The sequence below is a fragment of the Oncorhynchus gorbuscha genome, linkage group LG16 (genome assembly GCF_021184085.1).
Source record: "Oncorhynchus gorbuscha isolate QuinsamMale2020 ecotype Even-year linkage group LG16, OgorEven_v1.0, whole genome shotgun sequence".
Taxonomy (NCBI): Eukaryota; Metazoa; Chordata; class Actinopteri; order Salmoniformes; family Salmonidae; genus Oncorhynchus; species Oncorhynchus gorbuscha.
Genome location: NC_060188.1, coordinates 21577042 through 21596701, shown reverse-complemented (window position 1 = coordinate 21596701; position 19660 = coordinate 21577042). Strand labels below are relative to the sequence as shown.

The 19660-nt window shown below is 41.9% G+C and overlaps 1 pseudogene; it reads left to right on the top strand.

Annotated features, from left to right (window-relative positions):
* The first annotated feature begins 4590 nt into the window (after positions 1-4590).
* The window catches only part of LOC124000324, a 30570-nt pseudogene continuing 15500 nt past the window's right edge, over positions 4591-19660 (top strand).

Below are 19660 nucleotides of genomic sequence, written 5' to 3'. Positions count from 1 at the left end.
TCCTCATGCTCATGCTGTTACATGGAAGTGAGTGGTTAATTTGGTCCATACTTATCTATTAATATCTATTGTTGTGATCGCTGTGTGGATTATGATGTTTATGTTCACTGTAGTTTATCATATAGTTATTATCTACTCTGGTGATATAGTAACTGTTTTCTGTCTCCCAGTTTTGGTACTTAAACATGTGCTCGCCTCCCGCTAACAAAACTTGAACGGAAGTTGATTGTTGACAAAGGAAATTAGTTTTAACCCCACAATGGCCAATTTGAAGGCTAATATTTGAGAGCAATTAAAGTCAAGAAATTAAAGTATTCAATGAGCGATAAAAAAGTTATATTGATGTGTTGCAATAATGCAATAAGGTAACAGTCATCAGTAGACAGGGCCCTGAGTTTTTCCTGATCAGGTCACATGGATAGAAACAACTCAGGACCCTAATTTGAGGATACAATTATATAATGACATGAAATCACAAGAAACACACACTCACTCAGGTACAACTCAGACACTGTTGATGTTGTTGAGTGATATGTCAGTGTCTAAATGGGCGGGGTGGGTGTGAATTTCCATGTGGTGTAACATTGAGAGCAACATATATGACTGCTGATGGTGGGTGTGGTGCTTGATTGTTAGTATGGGTGTTTGGCTAGTATGTGCTAACCTATTGTCACGACTTCCACCGAAGTCGGTCCCTCTCCTTGTTCAGGCGCCGTTCGGCGGTCGACGTCACCGGCCTTCTAGCCATCGCCAATCCACTTTTAATTTACCATTTGTTTTGTCTTTGTTTTACACACCTGGTTTCAATCCCCCCAATTACTTGTTTATTATTTAACACTCTGTTCCCCCATGGTTTTTGTGAGTGATTGTTTGTATGTATACAGTCCGTTATTGTGGGGTAGTTTATTGAGTTGTATTTAATGATTCCTTGAGTAAATTACGTTCCTTATTCATATCTGCTGTCCTGCGCCTGACTCCTCCACACCAGCTACACACAGGTCAATTACACCTATATAAACTCCATATTTGACAGAAGCACCATTGTCAAGTTTGTAACACATAGGGATGGACGATGTGCTTTACAGTGCTCTATTAAGCTATTGTTGTTCCATGATATACTGTACTTGAACAATCAGAAATGCGTCTGAATATTTTGGGAAAGGTGATTCCCCTATCAGCATGTTTCAGAAGGGATGAAGGGATCAATTATGATGTCTGCCATGTAATATAATGTGTCTCAGAGTTCACCCATACTGCAGTTTCCAGGAAAGGTCATTGTGAAATCCAACCAAAGACTAAAGACACCACCCACTCTGACTTTATCACCAGCTGCAGATGAAGCCGGTCTTCCTGACATCAACCTCCTGACTCTGGAGCCTCCAGTGGTGGTGGTGAGACACGGGAATCCACTGGAGGTCAACTGCAGCACATTGTTCAATACCCACCTAGGGATGCACTGGGTCTCTACAGAAGGAAATACAAGCTTGGAGAAAAATAGCCAGTTTGTCACCTGGAACATGGCTGTGGTGGACTGGGGTACACAGGCTCGGTGCAACATAAAGTTGAATGGGAGTCTCCTATGCAGTCAAGACCTTACTCTCACTGTGTACAGGAAGTGTGTCCCATTGAATATGAGTAGACTCATCAGGAAAACATCACCGTTTAGTATAAAAATGTTGTTTTTTCTGTACAATAGTGAAGTCCACTATACAATTAACACATACAAGTAGGAAGTGTAAAGGAGAAATGAAAAATACATGTGGAAAACAATTATTTAAAAAGGTATTTATATCACAAAGATTCCAGACAGCATCTCCATCTCTGTTCTGAACCACTCTGGTCCCATGGTGGAGGGGACAAAGTACCCGCTGCAGTGTGACATCCAGAACATCGCTCCTCTACAGAACCTGGTTGTGAAGTGGTACAAAGGGAATGAACCCTTAGATCATGTAACTTACAGTACTGTCAGTAAGACACCAGTGGATGTGTCAGATACTCTGATGATCAGCCCCAGTAGAGATGATGATGGAGCTCAGTATAGATGTAGAGCAGAACTGGACCTGGGACCAGAGGGACCACAACCCCATCCTACAGTGACATAGGAACCTCTCAACATTACTTTGCACTGTAAGTTGGCTATTAATCTTGATCTTTTTCATAAATCAAAAACACTTGACGGGTATGGCTTCCAATTCCAATTGAAATCCCATAAGTTGCATAGTTTTGAGTGGTCTACTCTAAAATCACCTCCTTTCTCCTTGGATGCTCCCAAGTTCCTTCTAGGGAATGACACAGTGGTGAGTGCAGACAGTAATGTGTCTCTGAACTGCAGTGCTGAGGGGAACCCTCCTCCTGAGATGAAGTGGAACTACACCGCTGCATGCAATGTGAAGTTGTCCACTGAGGGGCGCCAGAGGACTATTAGAATCACCACAGCCACGTCTACCAACGCTGGGATCTACATCTGCACTGCCACGAATAGAGTTGGGACAGCCACCAGAACAACAACAACAGTAATAACTCTGAAAGGTATTATAACTGACCGACTGAGGGTCATGTTATGGTAGAAATGTAGCTGACCCTGATGTAGTGATTCATGTTGTCATAAGACATACTTCATTTTCTTTCAGTAAGATGAATGAATGAATCACATTTAATTCTAAAGAGCTGAATTGCGAAACAGAAATCCTAGATCACAAGCTAGCCTGAATCAATGTATAAGCAGAATTGGTCTGAATCATGTCTAAACTCTCCTGTTCTCCTTCTATTTCCTCTTCAGATGACCCCACAATTATAATTATTGTAATGATTACATTAGTTATCCTGGTCAGTACCCTGATACTCCTGAAATTCTTCTGTATGTTGAGGAAAAGACGAGGATATTATAATTTCATAACAATCAACACCACAGACGTCAACCAGCCAAACAACGTTCCAATGATGCCACTGTCTACAACATGGGTAGGCAAATCTGATCCAGAGGGGTATCCTACGAAGGTTTGAGGAGTTACCTAGGTAAATTAGATCAACTCTGAGTTCAACTCGGGATAGCCATTCATAGGAAAGTGTCTCACCCTTTAGCCAGGTACATTTCAGAACTAATCTGCTCCTGAGCAGGCTAACTCCAGCCCAGTAGAGGCTGCTGAGGAGAGGATGGCCCATGATAATGGCTGGAACGTAGCGTGGATGCCATTCCACTGATTGCGCTCCAGCCATTTACCACGAGCCCGTCTTCCCCAATTAAGGTGCCACAACCTCCTGTGAACTCCACTTACACTGAATGAAATGATTGAGCCACGAGTTGAGGACATATGAAATAAGAATCCCACCCGCTTATAAAGATTGCGTCAACATCCACTTCGTTTTAGGATGACAATCTTTTATTCATGAAATGTTTTTGTGTGTGTGTACATTTAAAAAAAGTTTAAAATATATCAGATTCCCAATTTAGTAATGACAGAATGTATTTTAAACTTCACGCAGTAACACTTTTGTATGACATGAAAATTATTTGGTCTAAAGCAACAATGGGATTTAATAAATCAAATAGTTAAAAATACATTTCATCCACATCATTGAACAATTGATTCTGAATAAAAAGCTAAATATATATTTTTTCAAACAACAATGAGACTGCATGATCTGCAAAAAAAAATATTTAAAATTTAAGATTAAGGTGGGGATTCAATCGGACTTGTGTATTTTCCTTGATTTTGAATGTGACTTTGAGTAACAAATCTATGTGAGTTCACTGTTAATGTAGTTGTATTGGATTTGGAGTCAATGTCAACTATGTGTAGATTAGACACATAGGGCTGCAACTATGGTGGGTGGACATAAAAACATTTTTATTTTATTTTAAATATCTATGCGACCGCTCGGAGAAAACTGCATGTCTTAAAGCACACCGTTGCCTCGTTTTGTATCACATTCCAATGATAAACTGTGGGGGACAAAACATGCAATTTCAGAATGTGGGGGGGACAGAAAATGCAATTTCAGAATGTGGGGGGGACATGCCCCCCGCCCCCAGGGAAAGTTGCGCCCCTGCTAGCAATTACACTGCATAAGAAAATAACAAAAGGAAATGTATTACTGCCATGTGCTGGCTGCCCTCTTGAACAAATAGTGTTGTAAAATTTGAGGATTTATGTAAGTGTGAAGTAGCTATGTGTGTGTGTGCTTACCTCAGTCTAGAAAATGACTCCAAATAAATGTCAATACATAGGCCTTGATTCAGTGGTACAGTTTGTTGAATTGTGTTTAAACAATCTTAACTATGAACTTTTTGTGTGACTAGCGTTTTTTGAATGGTTTTAGATTTAGATTTTTGGCTATTCAATTGTCTTGCATCTGTCATCATACAAAGGAATATAATAAGAATGTTCATATTTCTATATCAATGCTTAATTGTATTGCTTGCTGTAGTCTAATTACAGTAGAATCTGAACATTCATTTTCCTTGAACTATTTTCAAAACTGTTTTTAAAAGTAAATAAACAAGCGTCACTGCTTATGGCATGCCAGTGAACATTTTATTGAAGGTAAATACATTAGGGAACTGTCCCTTTAAGAATTAGGATTTGGGAGTGACGCGGATATGAAAACTAGTTTATCCCTCTTTCCTTTGCAACGGATATTGTTTAGATTAACTAGACTAGTTAGCGATAACTAGCTAAATTATAGGGAGAAATGATTCTCACTGTTTAGAAACGGAAAGGATACCAGAAGGGGTATTTGAGCGTCCTCGGAATTCATATTTCAGGGTTGAGGCGTCATCCAAATTGGGATAACTTTGAAGAAGTTCTTTGTATTCAGGGATCCGCTGATAAGAAGACGTTAAACATGGACTGGGGAACGGATCTCTGGGTGAGTATGCGAGCAGTCTGGGATCTGCCAAGGGCTTTAGCTCTCGTGAAGTTTTGCAAAGTATTGTTTTTGCCACTTTTAATGTAATGTTTCATGTAGCTTCATCTATGACTATGAGCATAACAAGAGACTGGGTTTGATGGAGGTAGTCAAACAATACTGAGAATGATTAAGAATGATTTTCTTGGGAGATCCTCCCAAGATAATGTTACTGTTTTAAAACACATTTCCTGCAATTCTATGTATTTTGACATGGCGTAGTTCTATGACCGGGGTGGGAAAAAAATGTAGACCACAAGTTAGGTGTATTTAGGATGCTTTGAACATTTAAATTAACTCACAATTTGATGACTTTGTTACTTTGAGGTTTTTTGGGGATGAAGTATGTTTTTGTTTGTTTGTGGTTCGACACTTTATCCAGACAGTAATGAAATGAGATCGGGACACAGGCAAATGCTAGAAACAGTGGGAAGGTTGTAAGCAGGGATTGATCCCTTTCTCATGTGGAAAGTTGTATGCACGGCACAGGAATTTTTAATGGTAATGGAAGTAGGTAACACTTTTTTTATGGGTCTGGAAGAAAATCCTACTTAGTTTCCAGGAGAGTTGGTCACACATCTATGTTTCCCAAGTGCTGGGTGTTTGAAAAATGTCTTAAAATCACCCAAGCTTGTTGAAAAATCTAATGAATATCAATATTCAGGTGGTTTATGCATTCTAAGGATATAGATTGGGGGTAAGGCCCTGCGGTAGACTAGCGTCCTATCCAGGGTGTGTACTTTACATCAAGCTGCCTCACGCAACAGAAACAGTAGATGGGCTCCTGCCCTATGAGCCATTCCAGCTCGTGCAAGCCAAGGCTCGTGCAAGGATACATACTACTTATGCTTACTATATAGTTGAAGATCCTCGCTGTCATCTTACTCTACATAGTCCCCCTACCATCTCTGCCTAGCTTGTGCACAATACTAAAATATTTGATTCCTGGAGCATTGAATATCAATGATTATTTGTATTATTTATTCAAAACTGTCCATGAATAGCTGCAGTAATACATAGCCTCATTCATTTTCAAAGACACAAGTAGCCATATCAGACTTCAAATATGTGATTACAGTGGCACAATTGGGAAGAAGTGGAATAATAAAATGTGTGGGGAATGTCAGTCATGTTCTTGCTGACAAGCACAGAAATTACCCTATATTTTAGCCCATTGTTGAGAATGAAAATTGTTCCACTGATCATACTGAAGTAAATTGGTAATAAAATCTCTTGAAGACAAGATGTCCTAAATCTGACCCTACATCCCAACCAAATAATTGTTCTATTCATTGCTCCCCCTCTAGAATCAAACATACAGTTTTCGGTTCACAATCTGTTTGACAAAATGATTTATCACCGAACGAGGGGACTAATGCAAGTGTGGATGAAATCGACTTTAGTACATGCTGTCTAAAGGCTGCATTCTATCAAGCTGATTCCTACTCCAATATGCGTTAGATGCCGTATAAATGCTGTTGGAACACTAATGCACAATTTTTGGGAATGTCCTGTGCTGTCCCCGTTCTGGTTACATGTTTTGGGAATGTCCTGTGGTGTCCCCGTTCTGGTTACATGTTTTGGGAATGTCCTGTGGTGTCCCCGTTCCGCTTACATGTTTTGGGAATGTCCTGTGGTGTTCCAGTTACATGTTTTGGGAATGTCCTGTGGTGTCCCCGTTCCGCTTACATGTTTTGGGAATGTCCTGTTGTGTTCCAGTTACATGTTTTGGGAATGTCCTGTGGTGTCCCCGTTCCGCTTACATGTTTTGGGAATGTCCTGTGGTGTTCCGGTTACATGTTTTGGGAATGTCCTGTGGTGTCCCCGTTCCGCTTACATGTTTTGGGAATGTCCTGTGGTGTTCCGGTTACATGTTTTGGGAATGTCCTGTGGTGTTCCGGTTACATGTTTTGGGAATGTCCTGTGGTGTTCCGGTTACATGTTTTGGGAATGTCCTGTGGTGTTCCGGTTACATGTTTTGGGAATGTCCTGTGGTGTTCCGGTTACATGTTTTGGGAATGTCCTGTGGTGTTCCGGTTACATGTTTTGGGAATGTCCTGTGGTGTTCCGGTTACATGTTTTGGGAATGTCCTGTGGTGTCCCCGTTCCGCTTACATGTTTTGGGAGTGTCCTGTGGTGTACCCGTTCCGCTTACATGTTTTGGGAGTGTCCTGTGGTGTCCCCGTTCTGGTTACATGTTTTGGGAGTGTCCTGTGGTGTCCCCGTTCTGGTTACATGTTTTGGGAGTGTCCTGTGGTGTCCCCGTTCTGGTTACATGTTTTGGGAGTGTCCTGTGGTGTTCTGGTTACATGTTTTGGGAGTGTCCTGTGGTGTTCTGGTTACATGTTTTGGGAGTGTCCTGTGGTGTTCTGGTTACATGTTTTGGGAGTGTCCTGTGGTGTTCTGGTTACATGTTTTGGGAGTGTCCTGTGGTGTTCTGGTTACATGTTTTGGGAGTCCTGTGTTCTGGTTACATGTTTTGGGAGTGTCCTGTGGTGTTCTGGTTACATGTTTTGGGAGTGTCCTGTGGTGTTCTGGTTACATGTTTTGGGAATGTCCTGTGGTGGTCTGGTTACATGTTTTGGGAATGTCCTGTGGTGTTCTGGTTACATGTTTTGGGAGTGTCCTGTGGTGTTCTGGTTACATGTTTTGGGAGTGTCCTGTGGTGTTCTGGTTACATGTTTTGGGAATGTCCTGTGGTGTTCTGGTTACATGTTTTGGGAATTTCCTGTGGTGTTCTGGTTACATGTTTTGGGAATGTCCTGTGGTGTTCTGGTTACATGTTTTAAATTGCCTTACTAAAGTTTTGGATTACCCTGTGAACAAATATCCACTTTTTGTTTTTGTTGAATGATGACTCTGCATTTGTACTGCAACTGGTTCAGAAAATGAATCATTTATGTGGGGTTGACATCAGCAACAAAAAGTTATCCTTAGTGCTTGGATTACCCCTCCAATCCTCTCACCTCAAACATTTTCTAGATATTGTTTGTATAGAGTGATCAGTGGCCGTGATAAATAAAGCTCAGGCTAATCCAGTTGAGGCATGGGATGTATTATGCAAATCTCTATCAGATATCAACAACTCTTGACCAAGCAATGGACATACATAGTAAGGGCCAATGCGTGAGAGTTTGCAGCACTGAGTCTGCTTTAAGTTTGCTTTAAAAACCCCTAGAGTCGATATCCACGCCCTGCGGAACTCTAATTAGCATAATAATACATCTGTGAATTCAAGCGAGAGGGCAGTATTTTTGTTGTTGCATTGGATGCATCTCAATCCACTGATGTTGCAGTTCCGCATCTGCGGTGAAAGGTGGCAGAACTAGAGTAGGGTTTGTCAGACCATGAGACATCCTGAAAATCTGTCTTCTCACAAAACCGTATGTAGCATCCAAACGGTTTGGCCTGCAAACTATTATGACTCCTCTACGGAAAGATTACTCCATGGGACACATCTGAAGTTGGTACAGACGATCTTCCAACTTCTGTTTGCAGCATCCTAACAGTCTGGCCTACAATAATATGACCCCTCTGTGGAAAGGTTAGACTCACGAACATGTACATGTCAGTTGTTTTGCTCTAGGATGCCCACAGGCCTCACAAGACTCATCTGAACATCCCCCGGCACCAGTTGAAAGAAATTAATGGAAGCATAGACTGTGCATTCGGGAAAGTATTCAGATCCCTTCCCTTTTTTCACATTAAGTTACATTTCAGTCTTATTCTACAATGGATTAAATTCATTTTTCCCTCATCAATCTACACACACTACCCCATAATGACAAAGTGAAAACATTTTTTTTTTAAATTTGCAAATATAAAACAGAAATACCTTATTTACATAAGTATTCAGACCCTTTGCTATGAGACTCGAAATTGAGCTCAGGTGCATCCTGTTCTACAAGCTGATTGGAGTCCACCTGTGGTAAATTCAACTGATTGGTAAATTCAATTAATTGGGCAAGATATAAGTTCCGACAGTTGACAGTGCATGTCAGAACAAAAACCAAGCCATGAGGTCGAAGGAATTCTCCGTAGAGCTCCGAGACAGGATTGTGTCAAGGCACAGATCTGGGGAAGGGTACCAACACATTCCTGCAGCATTGAAGGTCCCCAAGCACACAATGGCCTCCATCATTCTTAAACGGAAGAAGTTTGTAACCACCAAGACTCTTCTTAGAGTTGGCCGCCTGAGCAATCGGGGGAGAAGGGCCATGGTCAGGGAGGTGACCAAGAACCTGATGGTCACTCTCAGACCTCCAGAGTTCCTCTGTAACCTTTCAGAAGGACAACCATCTCTGCAGCACTCTACCAATCAGGCATTTATGGTAAATTGGCCAGGAAGAAGCCACTCCTCAGTAAAAGACACTTGACCGCCCGCTTGGAGTTTGCCAAAAGGCACCTAAAGGGCTCCCATGAAACAAGATTCTCTGGTCTGATGAGACCAAGATTTAACTCTGGCCTGAATACCTAGCATCACGTCTGGAGGAAACCTGGTACTATCCCTACTGTGAAGCGTGTTGGCAGCATCATGCTGTGGGAATGTTTTTCAGCGGCAGGGACTGGGAGACTAGTCCGGATCGACGGAAAGATGACCGGAGCAAAGTACAGAGAGATCCTTGATGAAAACCTGCTCCAGAGTGCTCAGGACCTCCAGGCTGGGCTGACGGTTCAGCTTTCAACAGGACAACGATCTTAATCAAACAGCCAAGACAACGATCTTAACAGCCAAGACAACGCAAGAGTGGCTTCAGGACAAGTCTCTGAATGTCCTTGAGTCACCCAGCTAGAGCCCGGACTTGAACCCGATCGAACATCTCTGGAGAGACCCGAAAATATCTGTGCAGCGACACTCCCCATCCAACCTGACTGAGCTTGAGAGGATCTGCAGAGAAGAATGGGAGAAACTCTGCAAATACAGGTTTGCCAAGCTTGTAGCGTCATACCCAGAAGACTCGAGGCTGTAATCGCTACCAAAGGTGCTTCAACAAAGTACTGAGTAAATGGTCTGAATACTTATGTACATGTGATATATTTCTTTGAAATTAGCAACATTTTCTAAACTTGTTTTTGTTTGTGATTTGAGGTATTATGTGTAGATTGTTTTCCTTATCAATGTAATCAATTTCAGAATAAGGCTGTAATGCAATAAAATGTGGAAAAAGTCAAGGGGTCTGAATACCATGTATACAATGTACACATACGCATGCATACATACTGAACAAAAATATATAAATGTAATGTGTGACAAGTTCAAACATGTTACTGAGTTACAGTTTATGTAAGGAAATCAGTCAATTGAAATAAATTCATTTGGCCCAAATCTATGGATTTCACATGACTGGGAATACAGATATGCATCTGTTGGTCCTAGATATCTTAAAAACAGAGGTAGGGGTGTGGATCAGAAAACCAGGCAGTATCTGGTGTGATATAATTTTTTATTTAACTAGTCAGCGTGCCTCATGCAGCCTAACATATCTCCGTCGCATAGAGTTGTCAGGCTGTTGATTGTGGCCTGTGGAATGCTGTCATACTCCTCTTCAATGGTTGTGCGAAGTTGCTGGATACTCCACTGTAGTAATTCTGTGGCCTTTATATTGTCCCCAGCACAATGTGCACCTGTGTAATGATCATGCGGTTTTAATCTGCTTCTTGATATGCCACCTGTCAGGTGGATGGATTATCTTGGCAAATGAAAATCTCACTTACAGGGATGTTAACAAATTTGTGCACGACAATTTAAATAAATACGTTGTTAAAATATGAAAATCATACTGTGGACACCGAAGGCTTTCCATGCAATGCCCTGATGCATTTAGTGCTCATCTCTGACAGGTGAACCGTAAGATGGACAATTGTATTAGGAAAGTAGTCTATAAAGTATTGCATATGCTACACATCAAAACACAAGGAATAACGTTTTTGTAATTTGCTTAAGGGTGGTTTTTAAGGACTTGTAAAATGTGGCTAATTTGGCCAGCATCCCTCATTTATTGATGCTGCGTCAGGTTGGATCTGAATGCATAAGGATGTCCATTACATTTCTCAAATGTCTGGTAAATAAAAATGTTACCTGATTTTAGAATATTCACATGAAAATCTGTCGCCAATTGGATGGGTCCATATGATCTTTTTGACACCTTGAGTTGGACCAGCATGTCACTCTGAACAGATACAAATGTGATGCTCTTTATACAGGCAGTCCAATTATGATATTTTTCACTAAGTTGTCCTTTGCACAATCAGATCAGTTTGTTTTTTTTGCCCATAATTTTAAGTGCGTGTGATTGCAGCACGCAATTTGTGGTGTTCCTGCATGTGTGCATTCCTGAATCTGCATAGAAGTCCCCCCTTCCATAAATGGGCAAAAGATCAGAATTGGGCTAAAGATCAGAATTGGGCTGTCTGTGTAAATGCAGGTACATAAGTTATAGCACGATTTGTAACTCAAATCAAAGTGCTGTCATTGGACCCGGAAGAACAAAGCAGCTGGTGTCTTGTCTCTCAGATCATTATGCTATTAACTAGCTAGCCAAGTTCAAGTCAATGTTTAATTCCTCAAGAAAAAGCTTATGACCCAGATTGTTGTGCACAAACTGCCAAACATTCAAAATGTCTAGGGCCTAGGACTTTTTTACTCGCGTGAATTTCATTGACATTCCTTGCCCCAAGACTAGTTTTGTCTTAAGGAAGTGTCCACTTTTGGGAGGGCTATGCCCGCAACAAGTTGTCCTACAGTTGGGCGTTACTTGATTCCCAGAAATAGGACACTTTTGCCTCTTTCTGCCCACTGCACGCACGGATGGAGCACAGTCTCATGGGCATGGCTGCTTGAGCCCTGTAGTCATTTTGCTCCAAATACATTTTATTCTGCAACTTATATTGTCACCCACCATTGACTTGAAGTTGACATATTGAATGATATCAGTTACATGATGGCACATTTACTCCAGATCCTTCAATGTTTCCAACATTTCAACAATGCACTGTACTGAGCATGCCAGAGGTCACCAGCCCAACTCTAGTCCTGGAGAGAGGATTTGCCAACTAGGCTAATTACTGACAACCAATACCTTCATCGAGGAGTTTAAAATAGCCTGGGAAAACACTGTAGTGTACACTTGCTTTCCAGGACCAGGATTGGTGCCCACTAGAGTACCGTGTGACAACAAGCAATAGATAGCTGGATGGATCTTTGCTCTCGCTCATCGATCTCACATGGTTTTAATGAGCATAATGAGTTGATTTCAACCTCTGTTGACTGCCACCGGTTGTCATGGATTCCCCAGCCAATGTGCACAAGAGTGAGTTACAGTGGGAGCTGGTAGGCCACACAATGGACAAGACAAACAGAGAAACAAGCAGTCTTTTCACTAGAAAATCAGGCAGAGAACACACTGCCCCTCAATGTTGCTACACTGTTTATCTGAGAGCTAGGCTATGGCTACTCCACCACCAACCCAGTGATCTGACCTCCTACACACACACCCACACCCACACAGTGAGTATGCAACGCTCCATTTACAGAGAGGAGGGTGGGATGGTAGGTTCTGACCTCATTACCCATGTTCCCCCTGGGCCTCGCTCTCTTCCTCCTGTCCCCTTTCCATCCTCAGTGCTGCGCTGCATGGAGCACCAGCAACCTAATTAGGTTTGACCTCATTTAATGAACTCCAAACATCTCATCTCTCCATCATGCTCTTGTATTTATTTATATGGATATATTTGCCACATCTGTTTCACTTTTTAACCCAAGAGACATTTCTTCAAACCTCTACTTTCCTCTGAAAACAGATTTTATTAGCTGGTAGTTTACTGTACCTTCTGTCAGGTTTAGACCATACTACTAGTGAAATTGATTGTGAGAGAATGACTTCAATTTGCAAACAGATCTATCCAGGTTTTCATATGTTTGTATTTATGTGTGAGGGAGACTATTGGCGAACATTCATTCAACATTCATTCCTTCTCTCGCCACAATGTCCAGACTGCCTAATTGGTTGTGATTGTGTTTGGCCAGTAACGTTGGTGGCCAACTGTGCTGCCTGCTCTGTGGCATCTGTCCCCTGCTTTCCTTGCCGTTAATCCAGCAGTTATTTTAGGCACCTAGTGTTCAGTGTGTAAGATCAGTGTATGGGCATTAGCCCTGGCTGCTAGTGTGACAGAGTGAGGACAGGCTCTGTGTGTGTTCCACAATCCAGGACTGTAAAAAATGTAGCATGGCAGGCGGGCCCTTTTATAAAGATCATGAAAGACAGTGACTAAGGCAGGAAACATTCTCCATGGTCGTGGAGCAGTATCATTGGTGTAAAAATACTTGGAAGTACTACTTAAGTAGTTTTCGGAGATATCTGTGCTTTACTATTTATATTTTTGGCTACTTTTTCTTCACTCCATTCCTAAAGAAAATGTGTACTTTTTACTCCATTTTCCCAGACACCCAAAAGTACTAATTCACACATGTATTAAGAGAACAGCCTCTGATCTGGAGAACTCACTAATTACATGTTTCAATTGTAAATTATGTCTACCTGTAAGTAAATACATTTTTTTTTTAAACAAAAATGGTGCCATCTCTTTGCTTTCTAAAATAATTAGCAATTTTATTTTTATTTTTGATGCTTTTTGATAAACTAAGTAGTTTTAAACTTTTTACTGAAGTAGTATTTTACTGGGTGACTTTCACTTTTACTTGAGTCATTTTCTTTTACTCAAGTATGAAAATTGGGTACTTTTGCCACCACTGAGCAGGATGACTTCCCATGTACAGGGTGATGCCTTTACAAGTGAATCTGTCTTGAGTTGGGGGGTGGAGGTATAAGACTGCTGGGTTGAGGCAGGGCCAACATGGATGGATGGGCCTACAGTCTTTGGAAGATTACTGTTCTTTGCCGTGTCCTAAATGCTATCATGAAGCCAACAGTATGCTAATGAAAAGCCCAACTGAATGTCCTAGCTTACTGAAACTTTAAATTGGATACAATTTCTAGACAAAATTGTCTCATGGAGAGGGCAAACAAGGTTGTTCGTGTGGTGGAAGAACCCCCCCCCCCCCCCAAGCCAGTAGGCCTAATGTTTGTGAAACAACAATCAGCTTGGTTTATTTACAACTTAACCGCAACTTAACCGCTAAGACAGGAGAACTTTGTTCAACTGGAATGAAAACCAATGTTCTCTCCTTGTCTCTTGGTGGTGTTTAGGGTGAACACAAAAAGAGCACACTGTGTGCTGTGGCCCTCATTTTCCTGCCCCAAAACATCTAAAAATAAGTCCTCCCTGTTACACACATGCACACATACAGCAAGTTGCTCGCAATGTTTCATACAAGCCCACATGTTCATGTGTTACGTGTTCTTCTCAAATAAAAGGCCGTAGGTGTTATTTGTTCACTCTCTTTTTGCGTGCCCTTTGAAGGGGTAGGATGGGTCAAGAACATGGCCCAACATGACAGGAATCTCTTCCCATAGACGGCCCGCCCCATACTGTAACTACAGAGGGCTTGGAGGTGTTCGGAGGGAGGATTGGCTGTTCCTTCATATCATCATCACTCTCTAACAGGCTTGTCTGTGCTTGAAGTGGCCATAAAGCACCCAGCCAAAAAAGGAACTAAAGAGAAGAGAGACGAGAAGACTCCTCACTGCATATCAAAGTGTGGGAATTTCTGTTAATGATACGTGTGGTAGCAAGCCTATTTAGTTTTTCTTCTGCGAGTTGACGATGTGTTTTGCTTTTGAAGTGTAGGGAAAACCAAATGACGATGCGTTCCGTTTTGGTGCGTTTTTGTTTCGCCCGTCCATCAGCCTCTGCCGAGGACAAACATAAACATTGTTTTTACAGCATTTGATTTGTTTTGTACATTATATACACATACATGGCACTTCTCTTCTTTTCTTCACAGCAGGAATATACACCGAACAAAAATATCAACTCACCATTCTAACTATTTCAAAGATTTGACGGAGTTACAGTTCATATAAGGAAGTCAATCAATTGAAATAAGTGCATTAGGCTCTAATCTCTGGATTTCACATGACTGGGCGGTGGTACAGCCATGGGTGGGCCTGGGAGGACATCAAATCAAACTTCATTTGTCTCATGTGCCGAATAAAGTGTAGACCTTACCGAGAAATGCTAACTTACAAGCCCGTAACTAACAGTGCAGTTCAAGAAGAGTTAAGAAAATACTTACCAAATGAACTGAAGTAAAACATAATAACAAGTAACACAATAAAATAACAATAACAAAGCCATATACAGGGGGTACCGAGTCAATGTGCGTACAGGTTAGTCGACGTCATTTGTGAATTATAGGCAGACGTGAAGTGGCTATGCTGCTACTCGCTGTTTATTATCTATGCAATGTACAAACAAATGGAGGGGGGGTGTCAGTGTTAAGTCCAGGGGCCATTTGATCACCTACTGGGGAGCCAGGCCCAGCCAATCCGAATGAGTATTTTTCATCAATAGGGCTTTATTACAGACAGAAATAGTCCTCAGCACCCCCCCAACACACATCCGGCGATCCTGCAGGTGAAGAAGATGGATGGGTCCTGGGCTGGACTGGTTACATGTGGTTGTGAGGCTGGTTGGACGTACTGCCAAATTCTCTAAAATGATGTTGGAAGCAGCTTATGGTAGAGAAATTAACATTAAATTCTCTGGCAACAGCTCTGCTGGACATTTCTGTAGTCAGCAGGCCAATTGCACGCTCCCTCAACTTGATTTCAACTGTGTTGTGATGTTTCGCCTAGATTCTGAACCTTCCTAATCACATAGTGTATATACAGATTGTAAGTTAAAGATGAATATTTTTATTGAAACTATTATATTGTTGATTGATTGACTATGGCTTTACAAATCTCCCAACAGTGCTATTTGTAGGGTTAATTTGAGGTAAATGTTGTGATTTTTCAGCCATTCCTGAACCCGTGACCAGAAACAAGCTACATAGGGGCAATACCAGAATACCAGAATAATCTAATGATACTGTCTCTTCGCAGCAAAATCTGCAGAGCTGAGATGATTGTATGTCCTATATACCTAACATTCTGTTGGTGGCAAGAATTTTATACATTTTTTAAATTGAAAAACTCTTATGTTTTGAATAAAGTGTTTTTTGTTTTTTGTATCAGATCAAAACCATGTGTCATAGAATCAGTACATCAAATCTCTTCTATTTTACAATCTGTATGGCACCGCTGTCAACATTCTGGTCCTCAAATGAAACTGGTATGTTTTTCAATTTATTTTAGCCTTTTAAAGGTGTTGTATGCAATTTATATGCAATTCATATTTGGGATGTTTCTACTGATTCTACGTACCACAGGAAGTGCAAGAGTGGGACATTTCCTATTTCCTGTCGGTGAATGGTTGTCCTCCCTGTGTCCTCTTGCTCTCTCTCTTGCCCTTTTCCAACTTTTTCTCCCTCTTCCCCCTCTCTTTAGCAGCAGGATGATTTAGCATCTCAAGGTCGGGAGTTACGGGTTGTTCATATGTAGAGATTTCTTGGAAGGCATAACATTTGGGTAGATATGGTGACTTGAGATTCAGTATCAACAGTCTGTAAACTAAATGTTGCCTCAGACTGGTTAATATCCAGCGTTCTTTTAGATGACGGCCTTCATCCGATGGAGCATGCCCTGTCATTCTTAGCTCATCACCATTAGATGTCATCCATCTCGTGTGTATCGTGCATAATCTCTTTCTCTCTTTTCATGTTCCTTCTCCCCAGGACCAATATGACATCATCGACAAGCACACACAATCCGGGCTGGAACTGGTAGAGAAGTATGTCAAGTTTGTGAAGGAGAGGACGGAGATAGAGCAGAACTATGCCAAGCAGCTGAGGTAGGCCTCATTCTTCATGGTTCCTCATTCCTCAGGCCTCATTCCTGTCTGTGTGCCCACAGCAGTTGATGTTTGTGCTCAAAAGCTGTTTTATGAAATGTATGTGGTGTCTTATGACTAGTTTGGGGCAGAATTGAACTTGTCTCCCCCTGTTGGCATTGCCCCAGCCCAGACAGTCCCAGAAACACTGCCCTCATTCTCAAGCTTGAGCCTGCATTATTGCCTCCCCTTTTCTCTATTTCTCACTCTCACTCTGAGTGTGTCTGTCAGTATCTGCTGATGGGCTCTGGTGGAGAGGAGAGGAAGTGGGAGCAGACTGGCACATGATGGACAGGATGTGGTCAGCGAGAGGTCTAATGAAAGAAGGAAGAATAGGAGAAGTGGATGTGTTTTAACATATTGTTCTTCTTGACTGTAGTTTTGAGTTGGCTTTCCCTTAATGGGGCAGTGCAGTCAAACATGATTTCCTGTGTTTTATATTTATATATATATATATATATATATATATATATATATATATATATATATATATATATACGCACGCACGCACACACGCACACACACACACACATCTGTCCACTGAGGTTGGAAGAATACAGTGAAATTGTGACAATTCTGAGAAAGCCCTTTTAGTGTAAGAGCTGCCTGAAATGTCAGTTTGTTTGGCTGGGTGCTTTTTATATAGACCTGGATGTTAATAATAGGCCAATAACAGCTAAGCTTTCAGGTTACACATCCTTCCCATTCGGCTCCTCTCTGACCACTCTGACAGACCACTCAGTCTTAGCAGAATTCTTGGGCTTTCAGGTTACACATCCTTCCCATTCGGCTCCTCTCTGACCACTCTGACAGACCACTCAGTCTTAGCAGAATTCTTGGGCTTTCAGGTTACACATCCTTCCCATTCGGCTCCTCTCTGACCACTCTGACAGACCACTCAGTCTTAGCAGAATTCTTGGGCTTTCAGGTTACACATCCTTCCCATTAGGCTCCTCTCTGACCACTCTGACAGACCACTCAGTCTTAGCAGAATTCTTGGGCTTTCAGGTTACACATCCTTCCCATTCGGCTCCTCTCTGACCACTCTGACAGACCACTCAGTCTTAGCAGAATTCTTGGGCTTTCAGGTTACACATCCTTCCCATTCGGCTCCTCTCTGACCACTCTGACAGACCACTCAGTCTTAGCAGAATTCTTGGGCTTTCAGGTTACACATCCTTCCCATTCGGCTCCTCTCTGACCACTCTGACAGACCACTCAGTCTTAGCAGAATTCTTGGGCTTTCAGGTTACACATCCTTCCCATTAGGCTCCTCTCTGACCACTCTGACAGACCACTCAGTCTTAGCAGAATTCTTGGGCTTTCAGGTTACACATCCTTCCCATTAGGCTCCTCTCTGACCACTCTGACAGACCACTCAGTCTTAGCAGAATTCTTGGGCTTTCAGGTTACACATCCTTCCCATTAGGCTCCTCTCTGACCACTCTGACAGACCACTCAGTCTTAGCAGAATTCTTGGGCTTTCAGGTTACACATCCTTCCCATTAGGCTCCTCTCTGACCACTCTGACAGACCACTCAGTCTTAGCAGAATTCTTGGGCTTTCAGGTTACACATCCTTCCCATTCGGCTCCTCTCTGACCACTCTGACAGACCACTCAGTCTTAGCAGAATTCTTGGGCTTTCAGGTTACACATCCTTCCCATTAGGCTCCTCTCTGACCACTCTGACAGACCACTCAGTCTTAGCAGAATTCTTGGGCTTTCAGGTTACACATCCTTCCCATTAGGCTCCTCTCTGACCACTCTGACAGACCACTCAGTCTTAGCAGAATTCTTGGGCTTTCAGGTTACACATCCTTCCCATTAGGCTCCTCTCTGACCACTCTGACAGACCACTCAGTCTTAGCAGAATTCTTGGGCTTTCAGGTTACACATCCTTCCCATTAGGCTCCTCTCTGACCACTCTGACAGACCACTCAGTCTTAGCAGAATTCTTGGGCTTTCAGGTTACACATCCTTCCCATTCGGCTCCTCTCTGACCACTCTGACAGACCACTCAGTCTTAGCAGAATTCTTGCTAGTTTCTTTTTGACCATTTTCACTAAAAACATTTACAGTAAGGTAATTAATTGTTACCTAGAAATGATTTGATATTGAGATAAAAAGGAAAGATCAACTGTGCCAGTGGACCGGGGCAGTCTTGCCTACAAGAAGCAAATATTGTGTATTGTTTCTTAGCGGTGTGGATTGATTTTAAATTGAATAATTTCTATTCAACGCAAACTGTAACCAATTTAGGTTTGAACGTGTTTATTGAGATTTGAATAGACACCCTCCATTTGATGCATTGTGTTTTCCTATCATTTAGGATAATTAAGTTTGCATCTGTGCTTTTGTCATAGTCTATCTTCCAGACTACTTACCATATCTCCCCCCTCTCCTAATATTGACAGAAATCTAACAAAGAAATACAATCCTAAACGAGGCTGTAAAGAGGAACACGAATGCAGGTGAGCTATTGTGGGCTTTTGTGTGCGTGTGTGTGAATGAATGTGTGTGTGGACATAAAATAAATGTGCTTTATTTGTACCTGCCCAGGCCGGCTGTGATCTTCAACATGACTTTCAGTTCCTAATCAGACATAGAGAAGGAAAACAAAGCTTGACTAAAATAATACACCCACAATACATGACGTAATTTCAATGACGTGTTTTCAAACTGCTTTCCTGTCTATAGTACTGTAGTTGGAGAGGCTATGCCAGCACCTGCAGAGCAATGCAAATGACTGCTACTATACCCCCTGAGAGGGAAACGGGAATAAGGAAGTAATGGACCTATCATTACCTGGCTAACACCGCTATTTAAGCAACAGTGTATGTAACTTCCTGTCAATGCCCA